Source organism: Argopecten irradians, chromosome 3 (assembly GCF_041381155.1).
Source record: "Argopecten irradians isolate NY chromosome 3, Ai_NY, whole genome shotgun sequence".
In the NCBI taxonomy this organism is placed as follows: domain Eukaryota; kingdom Metazoa; phylum Mollusca; class Bivalvia; order Pectinida; family Pectinidae; genus Argopecten; species Argopecten irradians.
In genome coordinates, this window is record NC_091136.1 from 17,498,174 (window position 1) to 17,510,281 (window position 12,108).

Sequence of the window (12,108 nt, forward strand, 5' to 3'; positions counted from 1 at the left end):
AGTTACAAATGTTGAATCTTTTCTTATTGATGTACGCTGATGACATGGTTTTGTTTGCAAACACCCCAGAAGGATTACAAAATATACTTGATTCTTTACAGGAATACAGTAGAACGTGGAATCTAGAGGTTAATGTTGATAAAACTAAAATTGTTGTTTTTAGAAACGGGGGCATTTTACGTAATAACGAGTCATGGACTTATAATGACCACGTGGTAGAAATTGTTGATAGTTTTAAATACTTGGGCATGTTGTTTAATTATAATGGAAAATTCTATAAAACGCAGAAACATATAGCAGAACAGGGAAGAAAAGCTTTATTTTCATTATTTTCATCTTTAAGAAATCATTGTCTGAATACAGAAACTTTTTGCTCTGTATTTGATTCGCATGTTAACAGTATACTAAGTTATGCGTCTGAAATATGGGGGTTCCATAAAGCCCCGGATGTAGAAAGTGTCCATTTAAAATTTTGTAAACAAATATTAAAGGTAAGGAAATCTACCTGTAATTATCTAATATACTGTGAGTTAGGACGGTTACCTCTAATTGTATGTAGAAAATTAAAAGTGTTTAGATATTGGCTGAAATTAAAGCAAACGGATAATTTGATATTGAAAACATGCTATGATGAATGTGTAAGTCTAGATGATGTGTAGATAAGAAATGTAAAAAACGAGTTAGCAGTCCTAGGACTTAATAACATGTTTGAATCTTCATTATCTTTTCATGTTGCGTTTAAAATATTAGAACAGAGACTAAATGATACTTCAAAACAAAACATATTATCAAATGTAACCACGTCCCCTAAAGGATTTTTATACCAACACCTTATAGATAGTATTTGTGCAAACCTATCGAAAATAAATACAAACAAATGTTAACCAAGTTTAGGATATCTGCTCATAAATTAAATATAGAAATAGGGAGGCATCAAAATGTGGTAACAAGAAACAGAATTTGTAACAAATGTAATTTAAGGGATATAGAAGATGAGTTTCACTTTATTTTGATTTGTCCATTTTATATTGATCTCAGGCGCCGATTAATTAAACAATATTATTACAGGAAACCATCGATATTTAAACTGATACAATTGCTTAGTATTGAAAATGTCAGGGAGTTATCAAATTTAGGGAAATACTTGTATCTAGCTTTTAAGAGACGATGATCGAAAATATATGTAAAGTTGATATTACGTTTACATTTTATTGTATAGCGAATTTTGTATATTATGTCATTCTCCACTGTCTAACTGCATTGTCAATATATCTACAAATGTAATTATACATATGTATACATGTTTTGTACCTATAAGTCTAAGGGCTTTTGGTTAATAAAAGATTGATTGTTTATGTAGTACCCTCGTGTGGACTGCATCGATCTCTTCATTAAAGAAATAATACTGGTAACCATGTGGATACTATCACAAAGAATTTTGTGATAAATTTTAAAGTGCTTTGAACCGGATATTGTGCTGCAAATGTTGGTACAACAGGATACTTCCCCTAGACTAATCAGCGTCCGAAATTGCCTACCCATCCTGTTCCTGTCCCGAAAAAATCTTCAGACAGTAAATCCGTGATTCGAACAGCAAAAAAGAAAATAGCCAAGTCATCATCCGAACGGCAGCGAGATTCTGAACGTCTCAGGAAATTCCGAGAAACGAAAAACATACTGTGTATTTTTCCATTTAATGACATTGAAAATAGTGAACTTCAAAACGATTTCCGGAAAGGCTCTAACTATAGCAACCAAATAATTTCATTACAGTCAAAACTTGTTCTTATCAAAATTACCATCTCCAAAATATCAGAAAAGTGTGCAAAATTACAAAGAACAAACGAAATTCTAGAAGAGGAATGCGCGCGCGCCAGAAATGTGAATGTAACCAATTATGTGTCACAAGTTAAGGAACTAGAAAAAGCATTGGACAACAGAAAGAAAATAATGAAAAGCAAAGACGAAACAATAAGTACATTACAAACAACCGCGAAACAAAAAGAACAGACACAGCGACAGATTTCTAAGTTAAAGTTCAGTTTTTCGAAGCAGGACGAGGAATTAAAACAGAGACAAAACATAATCACAAGCCTCCAAAAACAACTTAGTTAGTACAGTGTTCCAAATACTATCAGACCGAATACTTTTCCCGGACCACAAAATTCACGACGTCAGCGACCACACATTTCTAGCGAACATCAAACCTATAAATTCAAACCGAACGGTGGACATTTTCATTAAGACGCGGGACGCGTCTTTCCCGGAGCGGAAGGAAGTTATCACAAAATTCAGTTATCACTTATATAAATTTTAAAGTGCTTTGAACTTGTGTTAATAGTTGCTAAATTTTAACATCAATTATCAGTTTACTATTGTGTATACTTTGACATTCCTAAGGCTTGATTATATTCTTGATTATATTTTCTCTACATATATCGTTTGTGACATTTGAGATAAAAACCCGTAGTGAAAACTGTGTATATCCTCTGGCAATTTCCTTCGATACCTTTTCTGAAAGATTTTATGTTCCATTCTATTAAGTAACCGGATTAATGCCATGGCCATCCTGATTGCCTAAACGACACTGACCACGGCTGATTAATCTCCCAATGAGCGATATCTGTCAATCATAATTCTGTAATTTTATTGTCTCTTCATTATTTAAGCGTGATATATTTTATTTGTAAATCAGTTAGGTCTCCGACTTTGTACGGAACACAACGGCTACATTCTGGATGCTCCAGAATAACCTTCCGTCAAGTCCAACATATCGTTATTAAATTTTAAAGTTCAACTTCAACATTCTCTTGCGTCATCTTTCTACTTGACAAAACGTGCGGAAGTTTCCGTATATACCCTGGTGCTCGTGTGCAGCACATGTTCATGTGTGTGTACATGTACACTCTAGATACATGTAGCTAGTGATGAAGCGCATATTCGTTCGAACAGTTCAACCTGTACAGCTCGACCTTATATGGGATCTAATTTAATCCTCTTTTTCTGGATATAAGATGTACATACACGTACAGATAAGTACTGTACGTTATTATACAGGTTGTAATGATATATGGAACACCGCGAGTCTTGTGTTCAGGAGGTGCACCTGTAGAGTAGATGGCTACAATAGCTAAATATAGTTATATAAACAGTATAACTTCACATCATTTCCAACAGAAAATAATCATAGTATACCGTGTAGTATGATGTTTACCGATATTTGAAGTGCGCTGTCTAATGAAAAGTCTTGTTTGACTTTTGACTAATCATTCTTATGCTAAATACAAATAGTTTTATTACAAGGATGGCTTAAACTTCATTTGTCAACCATCGTTAATTAGAAAATAATCTATAAACGTGGAAAACTAATATTCCTTGTCATGTCAGGTCAGCAAGTTTGTTGTTCATTTTATCCTCGTTTTCGGCCAGCTTTCGTTTTGTGTTACAAAAATAGAATATGACGGTCTATTTTTATTATTTTGAGGTCGGTATTCCGCAGTTTTTCCTGTCGTTTTAGATTACCAATCATTTTAATAAAATATTCAATAAACATCTGAAAACCATATCGTAGCATACAGAACAAATTATTTAAGGTTCATGTCCCTTTAAACCTTTTTAGCGAACTGAGCACATCCTTTCTTTATAGCGTCTGTAGCAAACAACTCAACAATCTAAGGTCAAAGGTCAAAGTTAATACCTAAGGTTAGGCCTGATGCACACGCCCTTTTATCAACTACATGTAAATTATGTTCAGATTCACATAAGAAGTAATATAGCATATCAAATATCACTAGATTGAACAGGATCTAAAACCTTAAATCAACCCTTATTTATAATAAAGTTTTAAATGCCCATTTATCGTTCAATGCTTGTATTTACTTTTGAAAACAATTTTATGATGTCAAGAGATTTTACATCCACAATGAATAGCAGACAGAACAAGACAGAACAGCCATTTGAACAGCCATCTTCCGTGATCGTTGGCATGGCAATTGTGGCGTAATTTTAAGCGGATGGCAGTTCATAGACTTAAGCTTTTTATGTCGATTTTCTTTTGATTAATGACAATGTACTTAGATAGCCTGACAACATGGAGGTAAACCTCAGGACGTCAATTAAATGAGACTGACAATATAGAAAATCTGAAAATCATACGACAAATATTATTTTTAATACCATCAACTCATACAATTAAGTATGAGAGCAATTGACTGAATATTTATAGGAATCATCTAAATTATTTATATAAGATATATCATATATTATGTAGGATATCTTATACACTATATGAGATATCTAAGACATATATCGCAATCAAGATATATACATATGCATTGCAATTAAGAATCGATATTGCTCTTTGAATAATTGTCATGTTGGCTCGTCATATTTTATTGCAATTATATTATATTCCTCCATTTTGAAATAAACTTACTGACATATATCGACTTTATGTAATATATTTAACGTATTTCTGAAAATGAATTTATCACATTTAATGTACCTTATTAGCACAAAAAATGAAATATTTAATTTTTGCTTTTGGTGGATTCGCAATTAGTACCTAATTCCATATAGGACATAGTGCCACGGACTTTTTTCGGGACACAGTTATCTTTAATGTCTTATATGTGTTGAATTAAAACTTCTCAATGAAGGTAATGAAGTATTATACGACTGTAAGTGTCTTTTATAATTTGTATCTGAAGAAAATACTAGTTTATTTGCTCCTGCTCTTGGTAGAGAAAAACACCATACGTCAGCGGTGTAGCATCTTTAACTGAAAATAAAACGTTTAAACTTGTACAACCAACTTGACATGAATTTTAATTATCTATTTTAAAGGTATTCTACATTTTGAAGAAGATAAAATTATAGGTTAACCAACAAATAGAACATAAAAATAGCACATATCAAGTTATCAAACTAATCGTCGTTTTTTATTAACCTGGTCTCGAAGTTCAAAAGAGAATGAATTGATCATAATTGATTGCTGTGTTCTTTAGAAAATTTTCATTCAACCTGATAGCCTTGGTCATATTCACTGTAAATTAACTTTAGTCAAGTTGCTTAAAATGACTGTTATGACTACTATTAGAGGTAGGTTCGCCTCTTTGTGACATACTGTCTACCTGCTAGGAAATGTGAGTGTGTGTGAGTGTGTTTGTGGAGCGTATGTTGAAGGGGATAGGAGGATTAGGGCGGTGTAAGGACATACTATCATGTAACGTCCCGTCGAGATAGCTGCCGTGGTGTACATTTAAAATATGATTTATATGTACTTTGCACCTGTAGGTACGATCGCTTGTTAACTGAAGTTAACCCGTATAGCCTGTTATTTTTAATTTTGTAAAGTCAAATAAAAGCTCAAGATGAATTTTGGAAGTACTGCCGAAAATCCCGATATTTAGGTCTACAGTGCAAAGTTATAATACATGGTCGAACAAAAAAGTTTTGCTCTAAAATTTCATTTCAAATTTCTACAGTGATATTAGTAATTTTGTACATGTTTGCCAATGCATTTGAACGCTTTTCACAGCCTAATTCTTCATAAGTGATTGTTTTTAAATGTTACTGAAGAAAAGCCGTCAAAATTTTAACCCAGTTATGTTATGCAAGGGCAGATAATTCTGTAACATGCAAAATACAGTAATGATAACCATCAACTTTGATGAGAGATGTGAAAAAAACATTCCAAATGGACAGACAACCATGTTTGGTGCCTTATAAACATAAGTTACAATGCAGAATTTGTTCACTGTACAGTTTCTGTTATTGATGTATGTTTAAATGGAAAACAAATCGACTATCGATTGCCTCGTGTAAATGTCGATTAGATTGGTGAGGTTGTGTAACTCAATGTCCGAAACCAGGTAACTTCTAACAAAGACACACTTGCAAACGTTTGTGTGATCTAAAATTAAAGACCGCTATGTTTGTTTTTCACTTCGATTCAGTTTGTTCAGTTAAGCGTTTCAGACACATTGACATCTAGTTGTAAACCTTGGCATCGGATTGAAGACCATGTCGATAACGGTAAGCTGTGGTGTTACATGAAATATCAAAAAATGAAAAAAAAAAAATGGATAGATGACAGATGAGATTTGAAAGGATTTTCAGAGATACCAGATGTGGAGGAAATGTATTCCAGTCTTGAATAGTAGGAGGAGAATGAGTGTTTGCTAGAGTCTGTTCTGCAGTAAGGAAGAGTATGTGAATGGCGAGAAGAGTGTAATGGTGGGGTAAGATATTTTTCTTTGCCTATTGTTTCGATATTGTTGGTCATTTCGTAAAATTTGGTGAAGCGTGCGTGTGTCTGTCTATCGGCTTAGATAGCTTAAATGTTGTAGACCCCTATCAGATCTCTAGACATTCCAGAACTTGACAAGATGTCATTTGAAAGTTGTAGGTGTTTTGGGCCCAGTGACATTGAATGAAGGTCAAAGCCATTTATGTTAACAAACTTAGTAGTCCTTTATATTATTATTATTGCTCTTCATGCAATACCAGGTATATTGGCGTTCCAGAACTTGACAAGAAGATTTTTAATTAATTTTTCGAAGAATTCCACTTTAGAACTTTGACCATTATTTCCAACCGGAAGTTGCCCTTTTAAAGAATACCATTACATTAGTTGTTGCTTGCATCTTTATATTCTAGATAACAGATCCAAAAAGAAAGAAATTTGTTAAGCCGTTAACGAAATATTGACAAATGTATGTTAAAAACAGGAAGCGAGTTCAGAGCGGCCATATTGGATTCTTGACCAAGATAAAATGGCTGCTATCACGCTTTCAATTCATGCCATACACAATGGTGACAAGTTCATTTACATATATTTTACCATTTCGGAGATCATTTAATTTTATACAACTTTAGATGCAGAAGAATAAAAAAAGCAATAGGTCTTTCACCCGAAGCCCAAACAATTGTTTTTATTTTTATTGGTAACGACGATAGGAGTTTTTATATGGCCAATCTGCAAAACGTGTTTGAGAAGTTTCAAAAATTGAGGAAAACGACCAAGAATTAATCTGTAACAGTAGAATGTGGCAGTCATGGTGTTTATTAACCTCATATCAACGTCTTTAAATTATATCTATATTGATAAAAACATATTTAAAATAATTCATTTTCAATATTTTAGTAAGAAAAACCTGCAAAGTCTCTAAAAATCAATCAAGGGGTTTAAATCAATGTTGGCGGCCATCTTGGAAAATTGCTTCCATTGACGTCATCAGAAATTGTCGCTAAATACTACCTTATAAATAATAAAGTCAATAACTAATTTAATCATATAAACATTGTTTGAGAAGGATCAACGGTGAAACGAAGAAAAAAGACTTACAATTAAATTCTAAAAAAATCAATCTATTACGGGGTTTTAATCGATGTTGGCGGCCATCTTGGAAAATGGCCGCCGTTGACGTCATCAGAAAATGTCGCTTAATACTACATTTAAAAATTAATAAAGTCAAAAATTCATTCAGTCATTTAAAAATTGGTGGAGAAGGTTTAAAAATGTCAGAAAAAAAAGGTTACAATAAATCGAAAATGGGGTTTTACAATTAATCGGAAATGGGGTTTTTAAGTGTTTTTGGCGGCCATCTTGAAAAATGGCCGGCAGTGACGGCGTATTAATGTCTGTAAATTCTTTTTATTTAGAAACTTAAATGTTATTAATTCATTTTCAACATTTTAGTATCATTAACGAAGGAACAAGTTTTAAAAAATTAACAAATCCTCTAAAAATCAATCTATTACGGGGTTTTAATCAATGTTGGCGGCCATATTGGAAGATGGCCGCCATTGACATCATCAGAAAATGTTGATTAATAATATCTTTAAAAAATAATAAAGTCAAAAATTCATTCATTCATTTAAAAATTGGTGGAGAAGGTTTAAGGGCGAACAATTTCAGAAAAAAAGGTTACAATAAATCGGAAATGGGGTTTTACAATTAATCTGAAATGGGGTTTTTAAGTGTTTTTGGAGGCCATCTTGAAAAATGGCCGGCAGTGACGGCGTATTAATATCTGTAAATTCTTTTGATTTAGAAACTTAAATGTTATTAATTTATTTTCAACATTTTAGTATCATTAACGAAGGAACAAGTTTAAAAAAATTAACAAATCCTCTAAAAATCAATCTATTACGGGGTTTTAATCAATGTTGGCGGCCATATTGGAAGATGGCCGCAATTGACATCATCAGAAAATGTTGATTAATAATATCTTTAAAAAATAATAAAGTCAATAATTCATTCAATCATTTCAACATTGTTTGAGAAGGATTAAGGGCAAAAACATCATAAAAAGACCTACAATTAATCTAAAATGTAGTTTTAAAGTGTTTTTGGCGTCCATATTGGAAAATGGCCGCCAGTGACGGCGTATTAATATCTGTAAATTCTTTTGATTTAGAAACTTAAATGTTATTAATTTATTTTCAACATTTTAATATCATTAACGAAGGAACAAGTTTAAAAAAATTAACAAATCCTCTAAAAATCAATCTATTACGGGGTTTTAATCAATGTTGGCGGCCATATTGGAAGATGGGCGCCATTGACATCATCAGAAAATGTTTATTAATAATGTCTTTAAAAAATAATAAAGTCAATAATTCATTCAATCATTTCAACATTGTTTGAGAAGGATAAAGGGCAAAAAAAAAAAAAAAAAAAAAAAAATCATAAAAAAGACCTACAATTAACCTGAAATGGATTTTTAAAGTGTTTTTGGCTGCCATATTGGAAAATGGCCGCCAGTGACGGCGTATTAATATCTGTAAATTCTTTTTATTTAGAAACTTAAATGTTATTAATTTATTTTCAACATTTTAATATCATTAACGAAGGAACAAGTTTAAAAAAATTAACAAATCCTCTAAAAATCAATCTATTACGGGGTTTTAATCAATGTTGGCGGCCATATTGGGAGATGGCCGCCATTGACATCATCAGAAAATGTTGATTAATAATGTCTTTAAAAAAATAATAAAGTGAATAATTCATTCAATCATTTCAACATTGTTTGAGAAGGATTAAGGGCAAAAAAAAATCATAAAAAAGACCTACAATTAATCTGAAATGGAGTTTTAAAGTGTTTTTGGCGGCCATATTTGAAAATGGCCGCCAGTGACGTCATATGGCTAATTCGTAATGGCCCAGAGGCCAAAAAATATCCAGAGGCCAAAAAATATTTTTCTGGCCTAATCTTCATGTGTGCCAAGTTTCATGCTTTTATCATAATGTGCACGAAATATGCACTTATCTGCCCCACTTTGTAGGCCATTAAGGTATTGAAGCGTGCTACTGGTTTTTGCATACAATCCATATCCTGATAACTGCAGTCGAGGAACAGGAACCTATCTACTTACCATTTAATTTGTTGAATATATCAATAAAAACAAAACCCATGGTGATAATTTGGATTCGAATCAACAGAACACGGCAGTCAAATGATTTCGAGACTTGAATGCGCATACCTCAACTTGTTCACTTGATGAAAACAAGTTGTGCATGACGCTTTCTCACATGCTCGCCCCACCCTCAAAATAAATATAGTTGAAACCATACTGAACAGTTGTGTTATTGATTAACATTTTTAGCAGACTTTTCATGTATTATAACGACCATGAAATATCGAATATATCTGAATAAAACAAACCTAAATTTATAGAATGCGGAGTGTTTCTTTTGTCTATGTGATGTTGAAATTCTACGTTGCTCTAGTTAAGGCTATGACTGATAGATGAGTGTTCACCGCCACCCGACAATGTTTAACTTCAACACCCCGGGATATCAGTGGTGTCACACAAACACAAATCAATGTAAAGCTTTGCTGATCCTGGACACGTGCTTATGCTTACATTTGTCAAGGTACACAACGAACATCAATATTCGTCACTGTTTCTTCGCATTTTTTTCAATCTGGAGACCTATGTTTTTGTGTCATTTGGTTATATTTTATTAAAATAAACTACATGTATTACATCCAATAATAACACTTTCATTATTGTCTTAATTTTGTGAAATCGATATTTAATCTAACTTATATACTTTTAAGCCGCCATTTTGTGATTCATCCTACAGTCTACAATCTTGATTTTTAAGTTTGAGAGTTACCTCCCTTAGTTTCACTACATCTTCTTACGGAGCGAGACTAAGGGACGTAACTCTGATAGGTCGGAATGCAGTCTGATACTTGGTGAGCTCCTCAACATTCGTCACTATAGCTCGCCCGACGGATAACATACCTAGGAAATGAACTTGAAAACTTCAAAGTGAACAAATGTTAAAAAAAAAGTCATCGGGCATATAAACCTGTACGATATATTCAACGAGTGTTCATTTCTTATGATACATGAAACGAGTCTAAAATGATTTTATTTTTGCGAGTCAAAAACTAAAACTCCAAGACGAGTCTCGTTCCATACAATCACCTATGAAATGAACGCAATTTTAGATACTTTCATAAAAAAATATCAATAAAAATACAGAAACACACATTTCGAAGAATCTTTCAAAATGTGTTGAAAATTCAGCGGAGGCCGCCGTTTTGTTATTACGTTCTGGCATCTTGATTTCTCGTCATTGCTGAATATTTACATTTCACTTCAGTACCCGTACCAAGGGCAGTTGGCAGTCATGTAGACAATGAAAATCAAGCACTTATAAGACGTCAATATCATTGTGACCTCACAATTGTCGTGCCAGCGATCCTGAAAAAGCCACTGTGCAAATGATTGTTCCATCCATGATGATAACGAATGATTATTTCATTAAAGATGCAAAATCCCTTGGGATTTTATCATAAAATTGTAATTAAATGAAAATATAAGCATTGAACAACTTTCAGTTGGCATTCATAGTCAAAATGAAGGCCATCTGGACAGTGGTAAATTCCAAGAAGCGCGCTAGCGCTTCATGTTTAATTTGCCTCTGTTCAGTTTGCATTCATAATGACTATGAATGCCAACTGAAAGACGTTCAATGCTTAAATGTTCTCATTTTCACTGCAGTCTCACTATGTAACCTTACCAAGCACAGTTGACAGTCATACAGACTATGAACGCCAATCGCTTATCATGACGTCAATGTCATTGTGACGTCACAATTGTACCAGCAATCACGGAAAACGGCTGTTCAAATGACTGTTCCATCATTGACGATAACGAATGATTTAATAATTATGGATGCAAGATCCCTTGGTACATGTATTTCAACATGAAAATGTAACTTAGTGTGACCTTATGTGCGACAAATTCAACACAAAGCGCGCTGACGCATTATAATAACTTTGCATGTGTCACTGGTTTAATATAACATGTCAGCGTATTTCATTGGCTGGCGTGCGCTTCATGGAATTTGCCTCTGTCAATTTGGCATTCGTATTGGCTATGAATGCCAGCTGAAAGGCGTGCAATGCTTAACTGACGTCAAATCACGATGTTAAAACAAATTGCCAGCCAATGATATATGCTGAAAGGTTATATGACACCAGTTCGTGACACAATGTGACACATGCAAAAGTATTTCACGCGCGAATTCGCTGGACCAGGCGGATTATATGTGATAAATTGATATAAAAAGACAATAATGTATAATTATATTCAATGACTGCGTATTACACCATTAATAGACGTAATGAAAGGATAAATTGGTCATAACATTTTCGATAATGTTGAAATGTTCTCAATATTTTTTTTTTCCAGAACCGACAGTACGTTGTCTACTACGGATTGTCGCTATTGTTTCTGATAACGTTTGTCTGTTTTCTGTACTATGACACACAAGAACGCGCATGGACATTAACCACTATCTGGATACCAAATATTGCACCACACAGTAACCTCACAAATAATTCGGACCACAAGGACAGGCAGCACGGGATAAAGCATGAAAAACAAATCGTAAAACGTGTCCTATTTTGGAACTTCCCTTCATGGCATAAACGAAATATTTTCGACGGTTGTGATTACAGATGTTTGATAACGACTGACAAGTCCAAGATTGTCGATCAAGATGGTGTGATATTTTATTCTCCTTCTTTCAGGCCACTAAAGAAACCTCGCAACCAAGTGTGTATGCTTTACGAGGTGGAG